Raw genomic sequence first — 14,366 nt, 5'->3', positions numbered from 1 at the left:
GCCCTTTTTGAAGATATTTCATAATCGGGGGCATCTGGGTGGTGGAGTCGGTTGGGGATCCGACTGTTGGTTGCAGCTTAGGTCGTTAGGTTATGAGACTGAACCCTGCTGGGCTCCAGGCTCAGCATGGAGTCGGCTGAAGATTCTCTCTCGCTCTGCCCATGCCCCCCAAGCTCACTCTCTCAAATAAAATAAATAAATCTTAAAAAATATTTTTTTCATATTTTTTAATGCTTTCTTGTCAGAACAATCCTTCTTCAATACCTCATACTTAGATGCATTTCTCCTTCTTAAGAATGGCTAATGGAAGAGGGTTTAACCGGTCACGGTACTCTGTCGTGCATTGTGTGAGTACTTTTCCTGTACTCCATTTTATATTTAACACCTTGATTGAGTCTGAGGGACACCAAGATCTCAGCTAAACTTAAAATTCTTTGTTGTAGACTGCCAACTATCTGGGTATTCAAAGCTACCTGGAGGGGCCATTTGGTTCAGTTGGTATAGCACGAGACTCTTGATCTTGGGGTTGTAAGTTCAAGCTTCACGATGGGTATGGAGATTACCTAAAAAAAAAAAAAAAAAAAAAAGAATCTGGGAAAAAAAAAATCAATGGACTATTTCTGTTTTAATGTAGATATTGAGTATGCCACAATCTTAATCTCCTTTCATCTTTTCCTATGTTGAGGTCAACTTGTAACGAGTGCTGCTAAGCCCACTGTCTTGGTAGTGTTTCAAAACAAAACAATAACAAAACAGTACTCCCTGACCTTGAGCCATACTGCCTGTAAGGTGTTTACTGGCAAGCAACCAAAAAGGGCAGCTGACTTTACACAGCACTTACTAGGGCTGGAGACCCTGCCTTGGGCCCTCCGCGCACTGTGCCACTTAATCCTTACCATAATACAGTAATGTAGGTGCTATTATTATTCTCATTCTGACAAATGAGGAAACTGAGAGGTTAAAAGCTCGCCCAGCATCACACTACCAAGGAAAGTGGTAAAGCCAAGTTCCTGAACCAGATGGCCTTGACAGGAGATCGGGCTCCTAACCACTTCACGCTGTTTTGCACAAGAGGAACACACATGGAAACCAATGAACAAACAAAACCCCCCAAATCCTAGAAAACAACTCAAGGCACAAAGTAACAACACGGTCACTGTAGACTCAGGTGGCATCAGAAAGCTTTGGGGACATGATTCTGAGCCAGGCATCAAAGCAGAGTGGGAACGCGGGCATCCAGACAAGAATGGCCATGACTTGCTGTGTAGGGCAAAAAACAGCGTCAGCCTAACAGAAGGATGAGGTTGGATCATTTTGAGTAGAATCTAACCGACTGCTGTCCCCTCATTTCTTTCTCTTTCTTTTTTTTTTCTTTCTCTTTCTGGTTTTCCTTAATAAAGCAAAATGCAGGGGCACCTGGGTGGCTCAGTGGGTTAAGCCTCGGCCTTCGGCTCAGGTTGTGATCCCAGAGTCCTGGGATCAAGTCCCACATCAGGCTCCCAGCTCCACGGGGAGTCTGCTTCTCCCTCTGACCTCCTCTCTCAATAAATAAATAAATAAACAAACAAATAAAGCAAAATGTAAATACCTACTTGTAAGCTCATATAGCACCCAGACATGCATAGAACAGAAACAGCAATGTATACAGTTAAGGTAAAAAGTATAATTTCGGTTACTGAGGCCTTTTCTCCTGGTGTACAACTGGCCTTACCCCTTGAGAATTTGATAATCTTCCTCACCTGAATTTGAATCAAGCTATTTGAATCGTGTTAAGAGTAACTCCTTAGTGGGGTGCTTGGGGCAGCGCAGGTGTTTAGTGACTGACTGTTGTTTTGGCTCGGGTTGTGAGGAGTCCCGCATCCACTCCCTGTTCACTGGGGAGTCTGCTTCTCCCTCTACTCCTCCCCTCCTGCTCGTGATCTCTAGCTCAAAGAAATAAATAAAATCTTTTAAAAAATATTTTTATTTTTTTATTTTTATTTTTTTTTTTTTAAAGATTTTATTTATTTATTTGACAGAGAGAAATCACAAGTAGATGGAGAGGAAGGCAGAGAGAGGGAGAGAGAGAGAAGCAGGCTTCCTGCTGAGCAGAGAGCCCGACGTGGGCCTCGATCCCAGGACCCTGAGATCATGACCTGAGCCGAAGGCAGCGGCTTAACCCACTGAGCCACCCAGGCGCCCTAAAAAATATTTTTAAAAATTGTAATTCCTTACTTTAACTGAATGAGAGAAGTTCCCTTTTTTTCCAGCCTCACTATTGAACCCTGGCCGTCTGTAACAAATATATGACAAAGACATCACATATAGTACAGGAAGTTCAAAGTTATTAATGAACGTGTTCCAGAACATCACTGTCCATTAGCTGTTTGGAACCTAGAATTTATTTTCCCATGGAAATAGTGGTTAAGTTCCCAGTGGGTCTACAAAAGCTAGCTTTACCAGGAATGTAGCAGAAATGAACACTGTAATCTTTGTGTTGACCTTTGCCTGTTATTCTGAGGACTCAATGGATTTTCCTTCTTACTACAATATTTTAACTAACCAGCACTTTTGGAACAGTTTTTCATTATTAATTCTAGAAAAGGTTGATAATCACTTATAATTGTACTCAAATCCAATCATTAGTACTGCTTTTGGGTGTTCTTTTTTACTGATCATTACTTACACAACTTTGGTTAGAGTTGGTTAGTCCACAGAAAGCCTCCAAAATGCCAACAGCCTAGGCTAGGAGGTTACATTCTTCTGCCGAAAGTGTGATAAGGCAGTTAGATGGCACTAGGGACACATCCCGTTCCTGGTGCTGCCAGTGACCAGTGGGTTCCTAGAGGGGGTATGTTTTGGGACTTGTCGGGGGGCAAGGGGGAGACTTTCTTGGTTTCTGTCTTGGCATCAGGTAGGAATTCCCAGGTCTCAGTGCCCCTGGATTAGGTGTTAGAACGTGGAGACGACCTGATCGTGTGTGTTTTGACTACAGCTAAATCTATATTACAGAAATTTCATACTCAAATAATCTAAAACCATGACCTGGATGTCTGCCAACTACGCTTGCCTCAGAAACATTTTCTTGCAGGGCACCGTAACCACAATAAAACCGGATCTTTGTTTTAGATAGAAACATCACCAACAAATGTTTCCAAAACAGAAATGCTTAAAGTGAAAAAAAAAAATTGTGTCTATGGCCATCATAATAGTGTGGTTTTGAAAACTTTTAGGCTCTGTACACATAGCCTACTTCTACCTTTTTACCCCCTTGGGAGTTTTTACCCTGGCTAGGAACTCCTGATGACTTTAGCATCTGTCTTTGGAAATGTATATATACATGCCCTTATCCCCCCCGCCCCCGCAAAAAAACCCCATGTATAATTTGTATAACCACGTCTGCTGTCAGTGTCTTTTAAAACACTTGATTCTGTGAGCAAACATTTGCCAACAAAGGCATAGGTTTATTGCTTAAAGACATGTAATATTATTAAACATGTATAAATCTTTCATTTTAAATCCACACAATCTATGGACGAGACCTTTTAAGGATATAGGTGGTATTTTCGTAATGACTTCACAGTAAATGTTCATCATAAGGTGGCTAATTTTTACAAGGTTAAAATAATTAATACTTAAATAGATCAGTTAAAGATTCTAATACAGCAAAAATATTAAATTAAGTCAAACATTTTCTATTTCAACAAAAGGCCAAACTGCTTGTGAAACGAAGGCACAGTAACAGAATAAATAGGACACTACTGCTTCAAGTATTATTTTGGTCAGATTCTGGCATTTATTCATGCCTGTAGGTCACTGTCGTCCATTAACTAGATCTTTATAGGGGCGCCTGGGTGGCTCAGTGGGCTAAGCCTCTGCCTTCGGCTCAGGTCATGATCTCAGGGTCCTGGGATCGAGTCCCGCATCAGGCTCTCTGCTCTGCGGGGAGCCTGCTTCCCCCTCTCCCTCTGCCTGCCTCTCTGCCTACTTGTGATCTCTGTCTGTCAAATAAATAAAATCTAAAAAAAACACAAAATAGCATAACCTAACAACCATAGATAGCATTTCTAATTATGCTAGTACTTCACAACATACACTGTTAATTTTTTCCTGTCTTTTTTTATTTATTTACCAGAGGGAGAGAGGGGGAGGAGGGCGAGCACAGGCAGATAGAATGGCAGGCAGAAGCAGGGGGAGAAGCAGGCTCCCCCCTGAGCAAGGAGCCCGATGCAGGACTCGATCCCAGGATGCTGGGATCATGACCCGAGCCGAAGGCAGCTGCTTAACCAACTGAGCCACCCAGGCGTCCCAATTTTTTCCTCTCTTATTCACAGTGCTATTTCGCTGACAACTTGCATTCCTCACAATAACATAGACCTAGTTACTAGACCTCAGGAAGGTGAAATAGGCCCCTGATTGTCACTAACGAGGGTTCTGATTGCTGGCTACTCAAAATTTGTTTTTTGGCAGAGGGCATAGGGCAGGAATCTAGCATTTCCAGATACACAACATAGGCACCTCAGCACTTCTAGAGCACAAGGAGAATTTAAAATCTTCTTAGAAAGTTTTAAGGCCAAGAAGGTCTACACCCCCTTGAAAGTATAGACAGTTATCCCAACTGTATTTATTTATTTATTTTTAAAATTTTTATTTATTTATTTGACAGACAGAGATCACAAGTAGGCAGAGAAGCAGGCAGAGAGAGAGAGAGGAGGAAACAGGCTTCCTGGCGAGCAGAGAGCCCGATGTGGGGCTCGATCCCATCATGACCCAAGCTAAAGGCAGAGACTTTAACCCACTGAACCACCCCGGCACCCCCCAACTGTATTTAAATGAAGAAAAGACAAAGAGGAGGAGGAGAGCAAAGAAGGAGAAATAATCCTGTTTGGAGCTTTTGGGGGTATTACATGAGAGCACATACATAAAGTGTCCAGCAAGGTTACCAAAATGCAGTTGGGCTCAATAGTATTAGCCAAATTTGAGTTTTGGGATTTTTTTTGGGGGGGGGGGGGCACAAAATAGGGTTATTTAAGGTTAATTATGTCAGCAGGTTTTTTTTTTTAAAGATTTTATTTATTTTACAGAGAGAGAGAGATCACAAATAGGCAGAAAGGTAGGTTGGGGGGGGGGAGCAGGCTCCCTGCTGAGCAGAGAGCTTGAAGTGGGGCCCCATCCCAGGACCCTGAGATCATGGCCTGAGTCGAAGGCAGAGGCTTAGCCTACTGAGCCACCCAGGTGCCCAGTTTTTTTGTTTTGTTTTGTTTTTAAGATTTTACTTATTTAGGGACGCCTGGGTGTCTCAGTTGGTTAAGCAGCTGCCTTCGGCTCGGGTCATGATCCCAGCGTCCTGGGATCGAGTCCCACATCGGGCTCCTTGCTCGGCTGGGAGCCTGCTTCTCCCTCCGCCTCTGCGGCCTCTCTGCCTGCCTGTGCTCGCTCTCTCCCTTTCTCTCTCTAATAAAAAAAAAAAAAAAAAAAAAAAAGATTTTACTTATTTATTTGAGAGAGAGCATGCAGGAGTGTGGGCATGAGCTGGGGGAGGGGTAGGGGAGAGGGAGAAGCGGACTCCCTGCCGAGCAGGAAGTCTAAAGAGCGGGGCGCTGTATCCTACGACTCTGAGATCATGATCTGGGCCAAAGGCAGACACTTAACTGACTGAGCCACCCAGGCGTCCCAGTTAGGTCAGTAGTTTTGTTACTACCTGCAGCTTCTAGGAATTCCGGAGACATACCTCCTAATACAAGTTCAATGAGCAACTGAAACACTGACCAATCAAATTCACCAAATATTGCGAACGCAGTGAGATTTCTTTCTCGGTTAGGCTGTAATTCCCCAAGTCTGCAGCTGGTGCATAAACATCATGGATTATAGGCATGTATAAGTCAAGTTTTATAAAGACACTGAAATACTAAGATTATGCATCAAATCCCATATCCTTTTCGTGCAAATAAGTTTGTGGGACACAAGAGGGATTGCATAAAAGGGTGCAGTCAGCTTAAAGTGAACACATCTTAATTTCTTCAAAAATGCAAAGCATACCTATAAAGTCACATCATATAGAAGAACAAGTTTGAAACCCGTTTTTCAAGTCCACTAAGGTTCCATATTAAGGGAAGTAATTTCCTTGTCATGACCAATGCGTTTGATCTCCAAATGTTTTTTAAAAACTTGTAAATAAAATACAACTTCCCAGTGAGGTTTCCAAGATAAGAATCAGTTAATTTTACTTGAATTACTTTTTGGTTTTTTTTTTTTTTTAAGATTTTTCTTATTTGAGAGTAAGAGGGCAAGGGAGAGAGCACAAGCAGGGGGAGGTGGCAGAGGGAGAGGGAGAAGAGGCTCCAAGCAGGTTCCACATCAAGCAGATCCCAGACCCCGGGATCATGACCTGAGCCGAAGGCAGCCATTAACCAACTGAGCCACCCAGGCCCCACAACTTTTGATTTTTCTACTAACGGGAGGGGAAAAAAAAAAGCCCACAAAAGAAAACCCAGACTATTCAGGTACTGTATTCAAATTTAGATGATAAAGATGGTAAAGATGATCAAGATAAACATGAAAATAATAAGTATTTGATATATGCATTATCTGAACTCACTTTAACATTATGGGAATTTCTAAATTTGGACGCTCAAAAGAAGAAACATTTTTAAGTGGAGTCATCAGTTATTTCTAAGTGCTTTGCAATACATTTTAAATGAAAGAAATTAAATATTCTGCTGATTCGAGGCACTAATATTACAAATCCATTCCCACTAGGTTAGCAAACATATGTCAGAAAAATAACTTAGTCTAAGATTCAATTCATCATTCCCAGTAGAACCCACAAAAAGATCCTTTAGTCATTTTTTGGTACTCTCCCCTTTCTTGGCAAAAATAGAAAAATATCTCTGGAATTTATTCTCCTCCAATAAGAGTTCAGTGGGAATTGTTGCAAGGGGGCGGATCCCTTCTCTTACCTCTGTGCTACCTCAGCTTTGTGCAACTTTGATCTCACTTACCTACGAAGCTTTGCTCGTTAAAAAAAAGTAGACCTGTGACATCCACTGCAATATATTAAAAGTAATTTATAGAGGCCAGCAGCACATTGGAAGTTATAAACTAACAACACAGCAACTCGAACAAAAACACACATTTTCCCATTCTGTGACACAGAAAAGTGGGCAGCAACACGTGCGAGTCACCAAAGATCTAAAGAATCCAATGAGAAAGTCCAGTATCTAGGTATAATAAGCAGTTTCTTAATAAGCAGTCTTAAAGAAAATCTAAAGCTTTCAAATCTATTTCCAGTTTCACAGTAACCTTTCTTCCTGAGGAGAGCCTAGCAGAATTATTTCCAGAAATCTGGTCAGTTACCCTGAAGTTGTATTTAACCTCTCAGTGATCTCTGCCTTTATTTGCACTGTGAAAAATAAACAGCTGTGTCCAGCCTTTCTGGACACTCAATAGGTTTTATTTACATTGCTTTGAGAAAAGGAGACAAAAGACATCCCTTTACAATTGTCTTTTCGGAATCTCAGTTTTGAGGGGAATAAATAACACACATTTTTGTATATAAGACAACCTGTACAGATACATGTAAAAAAATATAAACAGACAAATGAAGATAACGTGGCTATGAAGTCTCTTGAAGTACAAATTTATAAACAGACCCCCAGCCCCAGAACTTGGATCTGCAATGGAGAAAAATCAGGATTAGCCTGAAATAAAATAAAATAAGATAAAATAAAATAAGATAAAATAAGATAAAATAAAATAAAATAAAATACCACTGCCCCCGACACGGGAAAAAAAAAATTAAATAGACAAGAGAAAACAATAATCACCGGAAAACCTGTGTCTTGTAAAGATTTCTCTCCATCAGAAGATGCAGAAACATTTTGCCCCGTGGTGCCCATGAAAACGTTTCTCAAGCACCCCCAGTTTCTTCCCCGCCTTTTCCCCCAGGCGCCGGTGTAGACGGCCGGTGTGGACTTTTTTCCAGAGATGAGAAGTAGAAATTTGTACTTTATCGGGAGCGGGTGCACTTTTCCCCCCGGCCCCCCTTTCCTCTGCCTCCAAGATGGTAGGAAAGTTGTCGTTTCGGAGGGCAGAGGAGCGGCTCTCTGGTGTTATGTCCTCGCAGTGCCTGTAGTGGTGCTGTAGGAGGCTGCTGCCTCTTCTGTGCAGCCCCGGCAGCCCTGCCTTCTTGGCTGGAGAGTATATTCAGGGATTTCCCCTTAATAATCACCGACCCTGGGAGCACTTTTTAGTTTCCAAAATAAAAATATGATCCTCACCCCTCTTGCTTGACAGGGAAAGGCTCTCGCCGGAGCCCAGGGGGGAGCAGTAGCAGCGGCAGCCGAGCTTCCTAGTCCATTGCCAGCGCCTCTCACTCTGATCTGTCAGCCCGGCCGAGGGAAAAGGGGGGAAGGAGAAAAAAAAAAAAAGCAGCTGAAAGGTAAGCAGAGGCGGCCCCAGGCCCGGCCCACATCCCCGGGCTCCCGTAGGGCGGCGGGCAGGGCCGCGCAGGCAGGGCGGGCGGCGAGCGCGCTTACGTGAGGCCGGGGATTCGCCGGCCCGCGTCAGGCCCCGGGCAGAGAATGAAAGGGTGAGAGGGGCCGGCGCCGGGGCGGCGGGGGCTGGGGGCCGCGGGGCCCTGGGGGCGCCCACGGGCGGCGGTGGCTGGCGGGCGGGCGGGCGGGGGTCCGGCCGGGGCCCGAGCCGGGAGAGCAGCGCGGCCTGCGCGGGCCGGGGTGGGGGTGTGGGCCGGGGCGGGCGTTTGGGGTTGGGGGGTGGTGGGGGGGGGGAAGCCGGCTAGGCCTCGGGCCGGCGGGCCCCGCGGCTGCCGCGCCCTGCCCCAGCACCCCGGGCCTCCCCGCGCCCCTCCGGCTCCCCCGGGGCCTCCGGGCGGGACGGCGGCGCTGCGGGGCCGGATCGTGCGCCGGGCCGGGAGGCTCCCCGCGGGGCGGCAGGCCCGGGTTGCCGGGACGGGGGCGTCAGGGCCTAGGAGTGGGGAATGGGCACCCTTCCGCCCCCTCGCCCTGGTCTCTCGCAGACGCCCCCATCCCCCTCGATTCCGGTAATAGTTGAATTTATTTATCCGTCTCTGCGCTCCGGGCGGCCAGGCCGGGGCGGGGCGGGCGGCCTGGCGGGCGTGGGGTGGGGTGGAGGGGCGGTGAGGAGTCAGGTGCAGCCGCGGCCCGGAAAGTTTCCTTTTAGGCCCGAATTGGGGGTTGCCCTCCTTTCGGGGAGCCCTGGTCCTAGCGCCCGCGACCCCCGAGGGCGTGGGGGGAGAGCACTCGGCTATTTTGCAACTCTTTGCCAGTTCCTGTCCATTGAAGGTACTCCGCCCCTGTCCCCCTCGCCCGCGCCCCACCCCACTCCCCGGCGAGCCCTTCCCGGGCTGCAAACTCCAGCCCGTCCCCCTGGAGCCCCCACGGGCTGGGGAGAGGGCCTTCTCTGCCCGTCTGGAAAAGTTTTCCAGGGATTTTTCTTAGCGTATTAGTTAGTGACTGGGCTTTTGCTGCGGGAGAGGAGGAGGTACATTCAGGTGGTATTTCTCCTGGGTAGGCTCCCCTGATCGCCCTTTTAGCCCTTTACTCCAGACACCGGGGGTGTTCATTTCCGATTAAGCGACCCCCCGCCTTTCTTCCCGGACTCCTTTGGGTCTCAGGCCCCCTTTTCTGGACGGTCCCCGCAGAGGGAAAAAGACTGTAGGGACCGGCGAGGAGACTGTCATGAGAGGGGGCTGGATTTCTGGAGCAGCCCCCAGACGTAGGAGTTTCCTGCCCTATTTGGTCAGTGTCTGGGACATCAGACACACGAGCAGAACCCAAGGGGGAGACCCCGGTTGTCAGCACGCTTGGAAGCATTACAATTTCGGAGGAGGGAGAGGAGGTGGGCAGGGCAGCTCCTGAAACAAGGTCTGCGGTTTGAGGATGAGCAGTTTCTCTCTTCTGACCATAACTCTTTGAATTTCTGTGATATTCTTATGTTTGACCCTAGAGATAGAAAATAGGGATTTTAGGGAAACTTGTTATTGCCACAACTCGGAAGGGTCGGTGGAAGAGCCCTCAGGGAACTGAACATAGCTGACACAGTGTGGTTTTGGTAATTTTTTTTTTTCCTATGTTTAAACGGATTTAATTTTAGCTTTATTTTGGTGCCATGAGCTTTGAAAGTTGCAAAAAAAAAAAAAAAAAAGTCAAAAACTTTAATTTCCAAATCTAGATTTCCTGGTTTTCAGGGATGGGATGTTTCCTGTGGTTACACTTAACCTCCTTTTGGTTGTTCTTTAGTATGGAAATGGAAATGTTAATGTCCTCTGCCCCCCACTACCAGCCCCTGGTGTGGGCAAGTTTGGAGGTTATTTTTCCTCTTTCACTTTTATTTTTCCCCCCTTTCTTTTTTTAGTGGACCTGTGGTATTATGTGCTGTGTATCTGCGTGTGTGCTGCCTGGTATCAGGCTGTAGTTCGCTGGCAGAGGTGTTCCACATTCTGACCACACACCCCCCAGAGCACTGTTACCTAGTGAAAAGCTGCCCCTTGCAGAGCAAGAGATAACCCATGACTTGGTCTGACTTCTGTCAGGCGTGGAAGTGAGACTCCTTCTGTGATTCTTACTAAGTGTGGCTTTCTTTTCCTTTTGTCTGCCTAAAATAAAACTCCTTCTGTTTCTCCACAATGATAGATACCCAGCCAGTTAGCATTTTACTTAAGGAAAGCTTGATATTTGAGGTTGTATGGATTTCATTCAAAAATGCAAATTACATTTAATGGTTGTTTAACTTTATTGATGAATTGAAATTGCGTATTGACTCCGACATTTTCATAAGCTTGTGTACCCAGAATTGTTACTTCTGTTCTAGCTCGTCCTTATTTTTAGAGCATGTTGGATAGAAGAAATCATTCAGGGAGTCTCTTTTTTTCCTACAACATTTTAGGATTTAAAAAGATCTCTCTGCCCCATAAATTAAGATCTTTAAGGTATATTGTCGACTTTAGTTTTCTAAGCTTTCAGAAGGATCCTGTCCCAAACCTACATAATTTCCTAATCCAATCACCTTGTGGGCTACTTGACTCCTGAGGGAATGGAGGATTTGATATTTTTCTAAGTTACATTTTATTCAAAACTAATGAGACTTTCAGGGCAAATACTGAATTAATTTTAAATTGCAAAGATAATGCATTTTTCACTATTAAATATTTAGTTTCAAAAGTAGATGTTTATTTTAATTTGTAAGTCTGAAATAATCATATTTTATTTCCTCTGAAAGATTGTATAAGGAAATTTGTATACTCCCACCCCAGCTATTTTCCTCAGCAAGTCATTTTAGAAAACTGAAACACTACTATTTTAGAGAAATGAGATTTTAGTTTATATGGATTTTAAAATTTCGAAGTCAGAGCGCTCAAAATTAAATATGTCATTAAAAAAAAAAGTGCTGATCCATTCATTCTCACCTGAGATGTTTCCCAAGAGTTCATAGCTCTCACTATCCAGGTTTGGAACAGCAGTTATGAATAATGAGAGGTCATTTTTATTTTATTTTATTTATTTGGCAGATAGAGATCACAAGTAGGCAGAGAGGCAGGCAGACAGAGAGAGAGGGAAGCAGGCTCCCCGCCAAGCAGAGAGCCCAAAGCGGGACCCGATCCCAGGACCCTGAGATCATGACCTGAGCTGAAGGCAGCAGCCCAATCCACTGAGCCACCCAAGCGCCCTGAGAGGTCATTTATATCTGAATACAGTTAGCAATATTGTCGGACACGCAACACCCCCACACACCTGGTGACTTGTAGACAATAGATGAATAGGTGAGACTGAGTTGGAGGCCGCCAATTGTCCCCAAAGCAGATACTCTGCAGTTTATACAATGGAGTCACATTTAATTCCCTGTAACTTATGCTAATGCCATTCTGCTTTGCAAAACAAACAGCAGGGGAATCTCCTTCCCACTCCCCTCAGGTACGGGTCTGTCCCAGAGTCCTCCCTGTCCTGGCTGATTTTCCAGAGAATGCTTCTGGCTCTTTTGAGACACTTGGGGAGTTAACTAAAGCTTAAAGTTAAAACCTTAGGCCTCTCTATCTTTTCCCACCCTCACTCAATACGCCAGGTTTCCTGGTTCTGATTCTTTCCCAGAATGTGCTTTGTTTTTAAACAGCTTCTCAGTTAAATTTTATTTGTGTATCCTGCAGTCAGACGCATGGGGACTGGGCTTTGGGTTCTGATCCCAGCTCTTCAAGGGGTGCGTTACTTAATCATTGGTTTCTTTATCTGTAAAATGGAAATACAACATTTGTGATGCAAGAATTAGATGAGATGGCCCATGTGCAACGTGGCTCTTAGTAGGTCCTGGTTAACGATTCCCCTAATCCACCTTACCCTTTTTAAATTAAAACCATTTTATTTATTTATTTTTTAAAAGAATTTACTTTTTTTTTTTTTAGATTTTATTTTTTTATTTGACAGACAGAGATCACAAGTAGGCAGGGAGGCAGGCAGAGAGAGAGAGAGAGAGAGAGAGAGAGAGGAGAAAACAGGTTCCCCGCTAAGCAGAGAACCCGATGCATGGCTCAATCCTAGGACCCTAGGACCATGACCTGAGCCGAAATCAGAGGCTTTTATTTAACCCACTGAGCCAGCCAGGTGCCCCTAATTAAAACCATTTAAATACCATCTCTCTTATTGGCTTGTTTGCTTTTTTTCTGACTTAAAGTTATACAGGCTTTTATTCATCCCGCTCAGACCTGTTTTTCATATTCAGGAGATAACTCACCACTGTTTACATATTTTGTTGTGTGATTGTGTGTACATGCAACATAATCTTAGGATCTCCCATTTAACAGTGTTGTGTAGTTTTCTGTTGGCTAAGCGCTTTCTTTTGCTGGCCTTGTAGCTCCTCTGATTGGACAAATTGCTTAATTTCACTAAGTCTCAGTTTCTCCGTCTGTGAAAAGGGGTGATAGTAATACCTTTTCCATGGGTTGCTGTGGCCACTGAATGATTGGAATCGCACAGTTTCTAGAATGGTGCCGGGTGCATGACTTTTATATAATATTTTCCTCCAAAGATTTTTACTATTCTGGGTATGAGATTTTTTTTTTCCAATGTAAGTTCTTGGCTCCGCAGATATTACTAATACTAGTAAGTATTTGAGTGCAGATATAATAGTGTAATTACCTTCATGGGGCAAATAACTGTTTTTGTGCCAGTAAAAAAGTTGGCAGTGTATTCCTAGAAGTCTCAGCAGCTCGTGGTGGTCTAGCTCACCACCATGAATTCTGTGAGTTGGCAGATGTAAGTGCAGATTGGTAAGTGCGGTGGGGAAGAAAGGTGGGTTTACTTGTAGTCAGTTGCTCCTTTGACACTTGGAGTTCTAGGCCTGCTAGGTAGGGTGTAAGCGGCCTAGGGTGTAAGCCCTAGTCCGTGACTTTGGATGGCCTATCCGGGAGGGTGGGATGTTTACCTGAGGCATGATGGGAGTTGCCAGAACCAGGGCTGTTCCATTCACTTACCAGATCAGTTTCCTCTTGGTCACTGTGGCCTTGTTATACAAAGACACTGTTCTCTGCCCTTGAGGAGTTTTTAGTCTAGTGGGGGAAAAAAAAAAAGGCTGGCATTCATCATTGAATGATAAGGGATAGATTAGCCTGGAGGGAGAAAACCTATTTCTTCTGGCCTAGGGGTAAGCCTTAAAGAGGAGAAGGACTTTCCAGGATTTCTAGACTTTAATAAAGGTTTCTGCCCTAAGCGAAGGGGAGGAGTTAGAAAGGCATTCCAAGAGGTGGGACCTGCTCCTATGAATAAATGCCTGAGGACAAAAGAGTATTCTGTGTTGCAAATTGTAGGAGTAGTAGGAACAGGAATAAATAGTGGGAGGGGAGAAGTCTGCCAGGCCTCCGTCCTAAGTGTTGGTGGGCTCTGGTGGGCTCTGGTGGGCTCGGGAGTTTGGATTCCTTTTATGTTCCTACGCGGACCCTGAAGGCCTTTGGTCAAGTAAATTATTTGCGTTTTAGAGGATCCAAGTTGTACAGAGTGGAAGGAACAGGCCAGTGAGGCAGCTACTAAGGAGAGATGGAAGGTTTGAACTGAGGCCCTGGCATTGACAGTGGAGATGGAGAGAAGTCAGTGGAGAGGCTGCTCACTGAGGTAAAGCGGTCTGTATAGGTTGGCCAGACGTAGCTTGTTGAGGGCGGGGGGATCACCCTCACAGGGCTGACAGCTGCAGCCATAGAAGCAGAAACATTTGGCTTAGTCTGGTTCTTAATCTTCTGGGGGAATCTGATGAACTCTCTGGATTCTTCTCCAGAAGAATGCATTTTTGCATGTTTACGGTTCTGCATGTGGCTTGGGTTCATAACCTGTGGTCTTGGGGTAGATGTAGAGTGGAAGATCACATGA

The 14,366-nt window shown here is 45.0% G+C and overlaps 1 protein-coding gene and 1 long non-coding RNA gene across 6 annotated transcripts in view; one reads left to right on the top strand and one right to left on the bottom strand.

Moving 5' to 3' along the window:
- Positions 1-243: 243 nt before the first annotated feature.
- Positions 244-8,631, bottom strand: LOC132013485 (uncharacterized). Of its 3 annotated transcripts, none has more exons than XR_009403017.1 (3): positions 8,517-8,631; positions 7,806-8,360; positions 244-563 (listed from the first exon to the last, which is right to left on the bottom strand). It is a non-coding gene; the product is annotated as an uncharacterized LOC132013485 (long non-coding RNA). The 3 variants fall into 3 exon arrangements; XR_009403016.1 differs by lacking the exon at positions 244-563 and adding an exon at positions 3,423-7,679; XR_009403018.1 differs by lacking the exon at positions 244-563 and adding an exon at positions 3,423-7,652.
- INO80D (INO80 complex subunit D) overlaps positions 8,329-14,366 on the top strand; it is a 67,218-nt gene continuing 61,180 nt past the window's right edge. The window contains exon 1 of one of the 3 annotated variants that reach the window (XM_059393300.1): positions 8,329-8,419. The gene's annotated coding sequence lies outside the window, so the exon portion shown is untranslated. Of the gene's footprint in view, positions 8,570-14,366 lie in introns of all 3 variants that reach the window. The other 2 variants (XM_059393301.1, XM_059393298.1) reach the window with 2 other exon arrangements.

This window comes from Mustela nigripes, chromosome 3 (genome assembly GCF_022355385.1).
Source record: "Mustela nigripes isolate SB6536 chromosome 3, MUSNIG.SB6536, whole genome shotgun sequence".
Lineage (NCBI taxonomy): Eukaryota > Metazoa > Chordata > Mammalia > Carnivora > Mustelidae > Mustela > Mustela nigripes.
Note: the sequence above shows the minus strand (reverse complement) of the source record. Positions and strands in the feature narration are given on the sequence as shown.